This window comes from Nicotiana tabacum, chromosome 4, assembly GCF_000715075.1.
Source record: "Nicotiana tabacum cultivar K326 chromosome 4, ASM71507v2, whole genome shotgun sequence".
Taxonomy (NCBI): domain Eukaryota; kingdom Viridiplantae; phylum Streptophyta; class Magnoliopsida; order Solanales; family Solanaceae; genus Nicotiana; species Nicotiana tabacum.
The window spans coordinates 47,364,291-47,379,595 of NC_134083.1; positions in this window are offsets into that span (position 1 = coordinate 47,364,291).

Sequence of the window (15,305 nt, forward strand, 5' to 3'; positions counted from 1 at the left end):
AGTATATTTTGCAAGGGCATCTCGTGCTTCCTCGTGATAGTTCCAGTTCTTTGGCATCTATCACAATTTTTAACGAAGGCATGTGCATCCTTAAACAATTTTGGCCAATAAAAACCTGATTGTAGCACTTTTTGGGCGGTTCTATCCCCGCCGTGATGACCTCCATATGGTGACGCATGGCAGTCATGTAGTATAGCCTTCATCTCTTCCTCAGGAACACACCTTCTCACCAACTGATCTGCACACTGCCTATATAGGAATGGCTCATCCCACACGTAGAACCTTACATCATGTAGGAATCTTCTTCTATTGTCAGCTGTCCATTCTAGTGGCGTTACCCCACTTGCGATAAAATTCACATAATCTGCATACCATGGGGCTTCACCTGAGGTGATTGCCAATATTTGCTCATCCGGAAATGTTTCTTTAATTGACCCTCCTTCAGCTACATGGTTCCGGCTCTCTAATCTGGACAAATGATCGGCCACTTGATTTTCTGTCCCTTTTCGATCTCGGATCTCTAAGTCAAATTCTTGCAAGAGGAGGACCCAACGAATCAGCCTCGGCTTGGCGTCTTTCTTTTCAAATAGGTATCTGATAGCTGAATGATCTGTGTAGACGATGACTTTGGTTCCTACTAGATAGGATCTGAACTTGTCAAACACCCACACCACTGCAAGCAACTCCTTTTCAGTCACTGTATAATTCATCTGAGCTGGATTCATAGTTTTGCTTGCATAATAAATGGAGTGAAAGATTTTATCCCTCCTTTGCCCCAACACCGCTCCAATTGCTATGTCACTTGCATCGCACATCAACTCAAATGGTTGTGCCCAATCGGGGCCAATGATAATTGGTGCAGTCACCAATCTTCCCTTCAGCTCCTCAAATGCTTTCAGACATGCATTATCAAACTTGAAGGTAACGTCTTTCTCTAGAAGCCTGCACAAAGGGGAAGAAATTTTCGAAAAATCTTTAATGAAACGACGATAAAAACCTGCATGACCCACGAAACTGCGAATGCCTTTGATGGATGTCGGCGGGGGCAATTTTTCGATCGTCTCCACCTTTGCTTTATCCACCTGTAGACCATCTTTTGAAACCTTGTGCCCCAAAACTATACCTTCACGTACCATGAAATGGCACTTTTCCCAGTTTAGCACCAAGTTCGTCTCTTCACACCTAGCTAGCACTTTATCAAGGTTCATCAAACAACTATCAAAAGAACATCCAAACACAGAAAAATCGTCCATGAATACTTCTACATATCTTTCAACCATGTCAGTGAAAATAGCCATCATACACCTTTGAAAAGTCGCAGGTGCATTACAAAGACCGAAGGGCATTCTCTTGAACGCATACGTGCCATAAGGACATGTAAATGTAGTTTTCTCTTGGTCTTCTGGGGCTATAGCAATCTGATTATACCCCGAATAACCGTCCAGGAAACAGTAGTATTCCTGGCCAGCTAATCTATCAAGCATTTGATCAATAAAAGGCAGGGGAAAGTGGTCTTTCCGGGTGGCATTGTTTAGTTTTCTGTAATCTATGCAAATTCTCCATCCAGTTACAGTTCTTGTAGGAATTAAGTCATTATTTTCATTAACTACTACGGTTATCCCCCCTTTCTTCGGCACACATTGAACGGGGCTTACCCATTTACTATCAGAGATTGGAAATACAATACCTGCATCAAGCCACTTAATCACTTCTTTCCTTACCACTTCTTTCATGATTGGATTTAGTCGGCGTTGGTGTTCTACACTCGGCTTGTGTCCGTCCTCCATGAGGATTTTGTGCATGCAGAAAGCTGGACTAATGCCTTTAATGTCAGACATTGTCCACCCAATTGCTCGCTTGTGCTCACGTAGCACCCTTAATAGCTTTTCTTCCTGTAATTTAGACAAGTGAGCAGAAATAATAACAGGTAAAGTGTCAGAACTTCCCAAATAAGCATATTGAAGGTGAGGGGGTAGGGGTTTAAGTTCCAAATTTGGAGCTTTTTCAATTGACGGCTTTGGTGGGGGGCCACTTGGCCTATTCAGGGGCTCAAACGGGATTATTCCTTGCATGTAACCACATGATGTATCTAGGATTCCCTTCATCTCCTCAACCTCATCATCCATCTCCAAGCTATCAAACAGCATGATTGCTTTTTCTAAACAGTCGCCTAGATATACACTCGTGTTAAGAAGTTTCTCATCCACCTCCACCACAGATATCATAGAGAGCTCCTCATAGTGGCGGGGGAGTTGGATTGCTTTGTAGACATTGAAGACTGCCTCCTCGTTGTCCACTCTCATAATCATTTTCCCTTCTCTCACTTTAATTATTGCATCGCCAGTAGCCAAGAGAGGTCGTCCCAATATGATTGGAACTTGTTCATCAGCCTCGAAGTCTAGAATAATGAAGTCAGCTGGGAAGATGAATTTTCCAATTTGCAGCAGCACATCTTCAATCACTCCTTCGGGGTAGGCTATGGACCTATCAGCTAATTGCAACATCACGGTGGTTGGTCTCGGAGCTCCCAGACCTAATTGCTTAAACAAGGATAACGGCATCAGATTTATGCTTGCACCCAAATCACACAGAGCACGTCCCACGTTAATATTACCGATTTGTACTGGAATAGTGAAGCTGCCAGGGTCCTTAAGCTTTTGGGGAAGCTTGTTTTGGACCCTTGATGTGCATTCCTCAGTAAGTGCAACCGTCTCGAACTCAGTCAATTTCCTCTTATGAGCCACTATGTCTTTTATGTACTTAGCGTACTTTGGAATTTCACGAAGTACATCCACTAATGGAATATTTAATTGAACCTGACTCAACATGGAGAGAAATTTGTTGAACATGCGATCGTCATTCCTTTTCTGCAATCTTTGGGGGAAAGGTGGTGGTGGCCTTGTAACCTCCATTCGCTCTGAACTTGCATCATCTTCCTTTGACTCTTGTGTTGCCTTAGGTGTCAACTCCCCCCAGGTATAGGTTTTTCTTTTATCTTCCTTGGCGCTTCCTCTAGTTCCCTCCCGTTTCTAAGTGTAACTGCATTAATTTGAGGGTTCTTCTCTGTATCACTGGGAAGTGAGCCTGTAGGTCTAGTATTTTGGTTTGCTGCTAACTGCCCCATTTGCCTCTCAAGATTTCTGAAATCGGTCCTGAGCTGTTGATTGTCTAGTAACAACTTTTTCAGCAAGTCATTCGTACTTTCTTCCATTTGTTGGGGTGGCTTCTGAGGTTGAGTAAAATTCCCTTGAGGCCTATACTGATTCTGTTGACTTCCGCCCCATGAGAAGTTAGGATGATTCCTCCAGTTTGGGTTGTAAGTGTTCCCATATTGCGCATGTTGATTCATAGGACCTCTGTTTTGTTGTCCCACATAGTATATAGATTCAGGATTCGTGGGGCACATGTCAATCATATGACTGTCTCCGCATAGTTCGCAACAAATAGACATCTGCTGTACATGTTGCATTTGTTGTGTTGTCATTCTATTCATCTGATTTGCCAATTTTGCTATATCGGCTCTCATGGCGGAAAAGTCATCAAGCTCAATCAAACCGGCGGCCTTCTGTTTAATTACCCTTCGTGAATCCCCCTCTCCTTGCCAATTATGGTCATTAGCAGTGAAATTATTTAGCAGGAGTTGTATTTCACTATACGGTCTTGCCATGCAACTACCCCCACAAGCTGAGTCAAGATTCATCTTTGATGCTTCATCTAACCCATCAACGAAAGTGTGACCCAATACCTCATCAGTTTGACAATGATGCGGGCAGTCTCTGAGTAGTTTCTTGTATCTTTCCCAAGCTTGACGAAGTGTCTCGCTATCCCGTTGTTGGAACCCAAGAATTTGGCTCCTCAACGACTTTGTCTTCTTAGTTGGGAAAAACTTGATCAGGAATTTCCTTGCTAGATCATCCCAAGTGTGGATAGAGTTCGCGGGCTCCTTTTGCAACCATTCTTTAGCTTCCCCCAACAGTGAAAAAGGGAATAGTGTCAGCCTGACATAGTCCTTGGAGACGTTCGGATAATTGTAAGTGTCCGTGATTTCCAAAAAGTTCTGAATATGCCTCTGCGGGTCCTCATGAGATAGACCCACATATTGTCCTGTGGACTGAATCAGCTGTACCATGTACTGTTTGAGTTCAAAATGCCCAGTGATATCAGGCTTCACAATAGCCTGAGTCATATTCGCAAGATTGGGCCTTGCGGCTTCGATTACCGGACGCTCTTCATTGCCTACCATATCTATTGGCTGTGGTTGGATTGCGATGTCCAAATCTCTTTCTATTCTCGTTCTAGCTTCGTGTTCCCTTCTCACTCTATGTAATGTTCGTTCGATTTCTGGATCAAGAGGAATGAGGTTGTTTGCACTTCTACTCCTCTGCATTCGAGAGTAAACCCTGCGTTGACACAAACCAGGCAAACTGAAAATTAAAACTTGAAAACAAATATCTAATAAAAGCTTAACTTAGTCACGTAGCTAATTTCTAAGTCCCCGGCAACGGCGCCAAAAACTTGTTGTATCCAACCCTTCTTCCTCTAGCTAAACCACCTTTTCTTCATATTTTGCACTCCGAACACCTTAAATCGTCACACATAACTTAATTAGTCATCAAACCAATAATTACACCATGTTGGGTGTTTTAAAGATTAAATAACATCAAAAAGTGGTTAAAGCATGGGCAAAGTAACATCAACACATAACGAAATATGCCAAACATCAGTAGCTATTGTTCATGCCTTAAAAATTTGGCAGAATTATTTGTACGGTGTCCAGTGTGAGGTATATACCGATCATCAGAGTCTATAATATTTGTTTAAATAGAAGGATCTTAATTTGCGGCAGCGAAGGTGGTTGGAGTTGCTTAAGGATTATGACATTACCATTCTCTATCATCCCGGAAAGGCCAATGTGGTGGCCGATGCCTTGAGTCGTAAGGAAGAGAGTTTGGGCAGCTTAGCATACTTACCGGTAATAGAGAGGCCTTTAGCCTTGGATGTTCAGGACTTGGTCAACCAGTTTGTTAGATTGGATGTTTCTGAGCGGAATCGAGTTTTGGCTTATGTGGTTTCTCGATCTTCTTTATAGGACACGGTTCAGCACGGTGATGCCAAGGAAGTCACTATTGGACATGATGATTTATTATGGATTCATGGCAGGCTATGTGTGCCTAATGTAGATGGTTTGCGTGAGTTGATTCTCCAGGAAGCTCACAGTTCGCGGTACTCCATTCATCTAGGTGCCGCGAAGATGTATCAGGATTTGAGGCAACACTATTGGTGGAGGAAAAAGAAGAAAGATATAGTTGGGTTTGTGGCTTGGTGTTTAAATTGTCGTCAGGTAAAGTACGAGCATCAGAGACCGGGAGGATTGCTTCAGAGACTTGAAATTCCGGAGTGGAAATGGGAGCGTATTACCATGGACTTCGTAGTTGGGCTTCCACGGACTTTGAGGAAGTTTGATGCGGTTTGGGTGATTGTAGATCGGTTGACTAAGTCCGCGCATTTTATTCCAGTTGGTACAATTATTCTTCGGAGCGGATGGCTAAGATTTATATCCGCGAGATTGTTCGCCTACTCGGAGTGCCAGTAGTCCAACATTTCAGATCGGGGCACACAGTTTACATCACAATTTTGGAGAGCAGTGCAGCGAGAATTGGGCACACAAGTTCAGTTGAGTACAACATTTCACCCTCAGACGGACGGACGGACAATCCGAGCGCACTATTCAGATATTGGAGGATATGCTACGCATTTGTGTCATTGATTTTGGGGGTTCTTGGGATCAATTTCTGCCACTCGTGGAGTTTGCTTATAATAATAGCTACCAGTCAAGCATTCAAATGGCTCTGTATGAGGCTTTGTGTCACGACCCAAAATTTCTCACCGACGAGACCGTGATGGAGCCTAACAATTCACTTGCTAGGAAAGCCAACGTTAGAAAATCTTTAAACCAATTCCTTATTTCCATTTAGTAAATAACAATATTTAATTAAGATGAAAAATAATAAGTACGGAATATTATAAAATTATATTAATTAATACCACCCGGATCTGGAATCACAATTCACGAGCATTCTAGAATTTACTACAAGTAATAGCCTAAAAGAAATACAACTGTCTGAATGAAAGAAAACAGTAGGGCATAAAAGATAGATGGGGACTTCAAGGTCTGTGAACACCGGCAGATCTACCTTGAGTCTCCGGACAGCAGACCACTAGAAAATCTCAATCAACCTGAGCCAGTATCAAAATATGCACAGAAAGTGCAGAGTGCAGCATCGGTACAACTGACCCCATGTACTGGTAAGTGTCGAGCCTAACCTCGGCGAAGTAGTAACGAGGTTAGGACAAGACACTCACATCTAACCTGAACAATATAGTCATGCTAGTGGCAACAATAGTAAATAAAGAAATAACATAGAAATAATGGGAAGGGAACATACAGTGGGGGAATACAACATAAAGAGTGAGAATAATGAAAAGAAAAATTTAAACCGAAAATCCTTAAACGAATTGAGCAATTAAAACAGCAAGGAAAACTGCACGACATCACCCTTCGTGCTTTTACTCTCAACCTCACCAAATAAATAAATAGAACGACACGGCATCACCCTTTGTGCATTAAACCTCTCATAATATACACAACATCACCCTTCATGCTTTAAACCTCTCATAATATACACGGCATCACCCTTCATGCTTTAAACCACTCATAATATACGCGGCATCACCCTTTCTGCTTTACACTCTTCCTCACAATATAAATAATGCATGTACGGCATTACCCTTCGTGCTTTACACTCCTCCTCACCAATCACAGAATCAATAACAACGGATAGATAAAAGTGTCGCAAAGAAACCGGTATTTTACCCATAATCAATAGCACAATGTAATCTCAACCTTGAATCAATATTCGAAAGTTACCAAATCTCAGTGAAACCAGATATGAGCCACCCAACATTTCAATTAACCCGCTAAGCATGGATAGTATAATTTAAGGCTACAAAATAGACAAGAATAGAATTTCACTTGCATGCTATGACTCGACAACGACGCATAGATGCTCGTCACCTCACCTATACATCTTATTTAACAACCAAACACGTAGCAAATGAACACATAACGCATATTCCCTCAAGCCAAAGTTAGACACGACACTTACCTTGCTCTGAAGGCCACTTAATTCTCAATCACAGCTTTTCCTTTGGAATTCACCTCCAAACCATTCGTATCTATTCAAAAATGACTCAATAATATCAAATATTGCAAAATGAATCTATCATATTTCATAAATTAAATTTCCCAAATTTTTCTCCAAAAAAGTCGAAAATTCGACCCCGGGCCCACTTGGTAAAAACCCGCGGTTCGGACAAAAATCCTTTTACCCATTCACCCTCGAGACCGAATATGTAATTAGTTTTGGAAACCGACCTCAAATTGGGGTCTAAATCCTCAACTTTCCAAAATCCCTAGTTTCTACCCTAACCCCTAATTCTACCATGAAAACTCTAGATTTTAGGTTGATAATTCATAAAATGTAATGGGTAATTGAAAGAAAATGGTTTAGAATCACTTACCAACACTTTGGGGAAGAAAATGACTCTTGAAAATCGCCTATACCCGTCTGGTTCTTGAAAAATGTTGAAGAAATGGCTTAAACACGTGTTTGGAGTCTGTTTTAAGTCACTGGACAGGCCTTTATCGCGTTCGTGAGAGGCTTATCGCGATCGCGATAAGCAGCGGCCTAAGACATTCGCATTCACGAGTCTTTATACGCGTTCACGTAAGGCAGCTCCCCCAAGCCTTCGCGACCCAATGGACGCGTTCGCGTAGAAGAACATGACCCCCCTCCCCTAGGTCCCTTAAACTATCGCGTTCGCTTGAGACAGATCGCGTTCGCGAAGGGTACCACCCCCAATGCTTCCCGTTCTCGAAGAAGAAAATTCTCCTGCCCCCATTTTACCTTTCGCGTTCGCGACACTACCTACGCGAACGCGAAGAAGGGCACACTAGAACAGTTGTTGCAACAAAAATCTAAGATTTTATAAGTGCAAATCACCCCGTAGCCTATCTGAAACTCACCCGAGCCCTCGGGGATCCAAACCAAACATGCACACACATCTAAAAACATCATACGAACCTGCTCGCGCGATCAAATCGCCATAATAACACCTAGAACTACGAATTTAGCACCAAATCAAATGAAATTCTCAAGAACACTTTAAAATTTCTATTTTCTCAACTGGATGTCCGAATCACATCAAATCAACTCCATTTTTCACCAAATTTCACCAACAAGTTTTAAATATCATAATGAACCTTTGCCGGGCTCCAAAACCAAAATACGGACCCGATTCTAATAATGCCAAATATTAATCAATTCTTAAAAACAAATAATTTTCAAACTTTTAATTTTAATCAAAAATTCATAACTCAAGTTAGGGACTTCCGAATTCGATTCCGGGCATACGCCCAGGTCCTATAATTTGATACGGACCTACCGGGACCATCAAAGCACGGGTCTGGGCCCGTTTACCAAAAATGTTGACCGGAGTCAACTAAAATCAACTTTTAAGGCAAAAATTCTTATTTTCATTATTTTTCAACATAAAGGTTTTCCGGACACCTGCCTAGATTGTGCATGCAAATCGAGGAGGGTAAAAATGAGTTTTTTAAGGCTTAAGAGCGAGATTCGAGTTCTAAAGCATAAGATGACCTTTTGGGTCATCACATTCTCCACCTCTAAAACAACTGTTTGTACTCAAACGGACATAGAAAAGTACCAGGGCTGGTGAAAAGGTGAGGCTGACCTCTCCACTGCACTCGAACTGAAGGGTAACTCTTTGATCTCAACTGCCGAACTTGTCGGGCTAGAATCGCCACCGGCTCTTCCTCGTAAGTCAAATGCTTGTCCAACTGGACAGAGCTCCAATCTAACACATGGGAAGGATCGCCGTGATACTTTTGAAGCATGGACACATGGAATACCGGATGAACAGCTGCTAAACTAGGTGGCAACGCAAACCTGTAAGCCACATCTCCCACTCTCTCCAGAATCTCAAAAGGTCCGATATACCTAGGGCTCAACTTGCCCTTCTTTCCGAACCTCATTACACCCTTCATGGGTGATACCCGAAGTAATACTCTCTCTCCGACCATGAATGTAATATCATGAACTCTACGGTCGGCATAACTCTTCTGCTTGGACTGAGCTGTGCGAAGTAGATCCTGAATAATCTTGACCTTATCCAAGGCATCCTGTACTAAGTCTGTGCCCAACAACCGAGTCTCTCCCGGCTCGAACCACCCAACTGGTGACCGACACCGCCTACCATATAATGCATCATAGGGAGCCATCTGAATGCTCGACTGGTAGTTGTTGTTGTAGGCGAACTCTGCAAGGGGTAAGAACTGATCCCATGATCCTCTGAAGGCTATAACACAAGCGCAGAGCATATCCCCCAAGATCTGAATAGTACGCTCGGACTGCCCATCCGTCTGAGGATGAAATGATGTGCTCAACTCAACCCGCATACCCAACTCAAAATGCACTGCCCTCCAAAAGTGCGAGGTAAACTACGTACCTTGATAAGAAATGATAGACACGGGTACACCGTGAAGACAGACGATCTCACGAATATAAATCTCTGCTAACCATTCCAAGGAATAGGTAACTGCCACAGGAATGAAGTGCGCTGACTTAGTCAGCCTATCCACAATAACCCACACGGCGTCAAACTTCCTCTGAGTCCGTGGGAGTCCAACAACAAAGTACATAGTGATACGCTCCCACTTCCACTCAGGAATCTCCATCAGCTGAAGCAAACCACCGGGTCTCTGATGCTCATATTTCACCTGCTGACAATTCAAGCACCGAGCCATGTAAGCAACTATATCTCTCTTCATCCTACTCCACAAATAATGCCGCCTCAAGTCCTGATATATCTTGGCGGCACTCGGATGAATAGAATACTAGGAACTGTGGGACTCCTCAAGGATCAACTCACGAAGTCGATCTACATTCGGCACACAAATACGACTTTGCATCCTCAAAACTCCGTCATCTCCAACAGTAACCTGCTTGGCACCTCCGTGCCGCACTGTGTCTCTAGACAAGTAAATGAGGATCGTCATCCTACCAATTTCTGATGCGCTCAAACAAAGAAGACCGAGCAACTGTACAAGCTAGAACACGACTAGGCTCAGAAATATCTAAACTCAGGAATTGGTTGGCCAGCGCCTGAACATCCAATGCAAGCGGTCTCTCACCAATTGGAATATATGCAAGGCTACCCATACTGACTGACTTTCTACTCAAAGCCTCGGCCACCACGTTGGCCTTCCTGGGATGATATAATATGGTGATATCATAGTCTTTCAATAGCTCTATCCACCTCTTCTGCCTCAAATTGAGTTCCTTCTGCTTGAACAAATACTGCAAGATCCGATGATCAGTGAATACCTCACATGGCACACCGTAAAGATAGTGCCTCGAAATCTTCAGCGCGTGAACAATGGCTGCTAGCTCTAGATCATGAACATGGTAATTTTTCTCGTGAACCTTCAGCTGCCGCGAAGCATATGCAATAACCTTGCCACCCTGCATCAATACCGCACCCAGACCAATACGGGATACGTCACAGTATATTGTATAAGATCCTGAACATGTGGGTAACACCAATACCGGTGCCGTAATCAAAGCAATCTTGAGCTTCTGAAAGCTCTCTTCACACTCCTCTGACCACGTGAACGGGGCACCCTTCTGGGTCAATCTGGTCAATGAGGCTGCTATGGATGACAACCCCTTCATAAATCAACGGTAATAGCCCGCCAAACCCAGGAAACTACGGATCTCTATAGCTGATATGGGTCTAGGCCAGTTCTGAACTGCCTCAATCTTCTTAGGATCCACCTGAATACCCTCTGTTGATACAATGTGACCTAAGAAAGAGACTGAACTCAACCAAAACTAGCATTTTGAGAACTTAGCATATAACCGGCTGTCTTTCAGAGTCTGAAGAACGATCCGAAGGTGCTGCTCATGCTCCTCTCGACTGTGGGAGTAGATCAAGATATCATCAATAAACACAACCACAAAGGAATCCAGGTAGGGTTTGAACACCCGGTTCATCAAATCCATGATTGCTGCCGGGGCATTTGTCAGCCCAAATGACATCACTAGAAACTCATAATGCCCATACCGAGTCCAAAAAGCTATCTTAGGAACATCGGATGCCCTAATCCTCAACTGATGATAGCCATATTTCAAATCAATCTTTGAAAAGACCTTGGCACCCTGAAGTTGATCAAATAAATCATCAATCCTTGGCAATGGATATTTGTTCTTGTTGGTGACTTTGTTCAACTGCCAATAATCTATACACATCCTCATCGATCCATCTTTATTCTTCACAAACAACACCGGTGCACCCCAGGGCGAGACACTAGGTCTAATGAAGCCCTTAGCAAGCAAATCTTGCAACTGCTCCTTCAATTCTTTCAACTCTGGCGGGGCCATGCGATATGGCGGAATGGAAATAGGCTGAGTGCCCGGAGCCAAATCAATGCAGAAATGAATATCCCTATCGGGTGGCATCCCCTGCAGGTCTGCAGGAAATACCTCTGGAAACTCACAAACAACCGGCACCGAATCTATGGAAGGAACCTCCGCACTAGAATCGCGGACATAAGCCAAATAAGCTAGACACCTCTTCTCGACCATATGCCGAGCCTTTACATAAGAGATAACCCTGCTGGAAGAATGGCCAAGATCCCCTCTCCACTATAATCGAGGCAATCCCTGCAAGTCTAAGGTCACTGTCTTGGCGTGACAATCTAATATAGCATGATAATTAGCCCTGCCTCGGCCTCGACCTCTGCCCCGCGTAGGAGCTATCACTGGAGGCTCTGGCTGCTGCTCAGTGGAGGAAGCAGTACATGTTCTCTCCATCTACGAGAGAATAAGAGTAGAAGAGTTCAATCAGTATTGAGAAAGCAAAATCGCACGACAGAAAAGAATAGAATTGAAACTTGTTCCTAAAATTTATAGCCTCTGGAAGATAAGCACAGACGTCTCCGTGCCAATCCTCCAGACTCTACTAATCTTGCTCATGAATCGTGAGACCTAAGAAACCTAGTGCTTTGATACCAACTGTCACGACCCGAAATTTCCCACCGACGGGACCGTGATGGCGCCTAACATTTCACTTTCTAGGCAAGCCAACGTTAGAAAATCGTTAAACCAATTCCTTATTTCCATTTTGTAAATAACAATAATTAACTAAGATAAAATATAATAAGTACGGAATATTATAAAACTATATTAATTACTACCACCCAGATCTAGAGTCATAATTCACAAGCATTCTATAATTTACTACAAGTAATAGCCTGAAAGAAATACAACTGTCTGAATGAAAGAAAACACTAGGACATAAAAGATAGACGGGGACTTCAAGATTTGTGAACACCAACAGATCTACCTTGAGTCTCCAGACAGCGGACGAAAAGCAAATCTCGGTCAAGCTAAGCCGGTATCAAAATCTGCATAGAAAGTGCAGAGTGCAGCATCGGTACAACCGACCCCATGTACTGGTAAGTGTCGAGCCTAACCTCGGCGAAGGAGTCACGAGGCTAGGACAAGACACCCACATCTAACCTGAACAATATAATCATGCTAGTGGCAAAAATAGTAAATAAAGAAATTACATATAAATAATGGGAAGGGAACATACGGAGGGGGAATACAACATAAAGAGTGAGAATAATGAAAAGAAAAAATTAAACTGAAAATCCTTAAATGAATTGAGCAATTAAAACAGCAAGGAAAATTGCACGGCATCACCCTTCGTGCTTTTACTCTCAACCTAATCAAATAAATAAATAGAACGACACGACATCACCCTTCGTGCATTAAACCTCTCATAATATACACGACATCACCCTTCGTGCTTTAAACCTCTCATAATATACACGACATCACTCTTTGTGCTTTACACTCTTCCTCACAATATAAATAATGCATGCACGACATTACTCTTTCGTGCTTTACACTCCTCCCCACCAATCACAGAATCAATAACAACGGATAGATAAGAGTGTCACAAAGAAACCAGTATTTTACCCATAATCAATAGCACAATGTAATCTCAACCTTGAATCAATATTCGAAAGTTACCAAATCTCAGTGAAACCAGATATGAGTCACCCAACATTTCAATTAACCCGCTAAACATGGATAGTATAATTTAAGGCTACAAAATAGACAAGAATAGAATTTCACTCGCATGCTATGACTCGACAACAACACATAGACGCTCGTCACCTCACCTATCCATCGTATTTAACAACCAAACACGTAGCAAATGAACACATAATACATATTCCCTCAAGCCAAAATTAGACACGACACTTACCTTGCTCCGAAGGCCACTTAATTCTCAATCACAGCTTTTCCTTTGGAATTCACCTCCAAACCATTCGTATCTATTCAAAAATGACTCAATAATATCAAATATTTCTAAATGAATCAATTATATTTCATAAATTAAATTTCCCAAATTTTTCTCCAAAAAAGTCAAAAATTCGACTCCGGGCCTGCTTGGTCAAAACCCGCGGTTCGGACCAAAATCCTTTTAACCATCCACCCCCGAGCCCGAATATGTAATTAGTTTTGGAATCGACCTCAAATTGGGGTCTAAATCCTCAAATTTCCGAAATCCTTAGTTTCTACCCTAACCCCTAATTCTACCATGAAAACTCTAGATTTTAGGTTGATAATTCATAAAATGTAATGGGTAATTGAAAGAAAATGGTTTAAAATCACTTACCAACACTTTGGGGAAGAAAATGACTCTTGAAAAGCTCCTCTACCCGTTTGGAGTCTGTTTTAAGTCACTAGACATGCCTTCATCGCGTTCACGAGAGGCCTGTCGCGATTACGATGCACAGCGGCCTAAGGCATTCGCATTCGCGTAAGGCAGCTCCCCCCAAGCCTTCACATTTGTGACCCAGTGGACGCGTTCGAGTAGAAGAACATGACCCCCCCTCCCTTAGGTCCCTTAAACTATCGCGTTCGCGTGAGACAGATCACGTTCGCGAAGGGTACCACCCCAAACGCTTCACGTTCGCGAAAAAGAAAATTCCCCTGCCCCCATTTTACCTTTCGCGTTCATGACACTACCTATGCGAATGCGAAGAAGGGCACACCAGAACAACTACTGGCAAAAATCTCAGATTTTCTAAGTGCAAATCACCCCATAGCCTATCCGAAAGTCACCTGAGCCCTCGAGGCTCCAAACCAAACATTGCCAAAATAACACCTAGAACTACGCATTTAGTACCAAATCAAATGAAATTCTCAAGAGCACTTTAAAATTTCTATTTTCTCAACTGAACGTCCGAATCACGTCAAATCAACTCCGTTTCTCACCAAATTTCACCGACAAGTCTTAAATATCATAATGAACCTGTACCGGGCTCCGTAACCAAAATACGAACATGATTCTAACAATGCCAAATATTAATCAATTCTTAAAAATAAATAATTTTCAAACTTTTAATTTTCATCAAAAATTCATAACTCAAGGTCGGGACTTCCGAATTCGATTCCGGGCATACGCCCAGGTCCCATAATTGCATACGGACCTACCGGGATCGTCAAAGCACGGGTCTAGGCCCGTTTACCAAAAATGTTGACCGAAGTCAACTAAAATCAACTTTTAAGGCACAAATTCTTATTTTCATTAGTTTTCAACATAAAAATTTTTCGAAAACTTGCCCGGAATATGCACGCAAATTGATGAGGGTAAAAATGAGATTTTTAAGGCTTAAGAGCGCAGATTCGAGTTCTAAAGTATAAGATGACCTTTTTGGTGATCACACTTTGTATGGGAGATGGTGCCAGTCTCCGGTGGGTTGGTTTGAGCCGGGTGAGGCTAGACTATTGGGTACTTACTTGGTTCAGGATACTTTAGAGAACGTCAAAGTGATTCAGGAACGGCCTCGCATGGCACAGTCTATACAGAAGAGTTATGCCGACAGGAAGTTCTTGATATTGTTTACATGGTTGGGGAGAAGGTTCTTCTCAAAATTTCACCCATGAAGGGTGTGTTGAGGTTTGGGAAGAAGGGCAAGTAGAGCCCTCGGTATATTGGGCCTTTTGAGATACTTAAGAAAATTGGAGAAGTGGCTTATGAACTTTCTTTGCCACCCAGTCTATCAGGTGTTCATCTAGTGTTCCATGTACCCATGCTCCGAAAGTATGTCGGGGATCTCTCATATTCTGGATTTCAGTACAGTG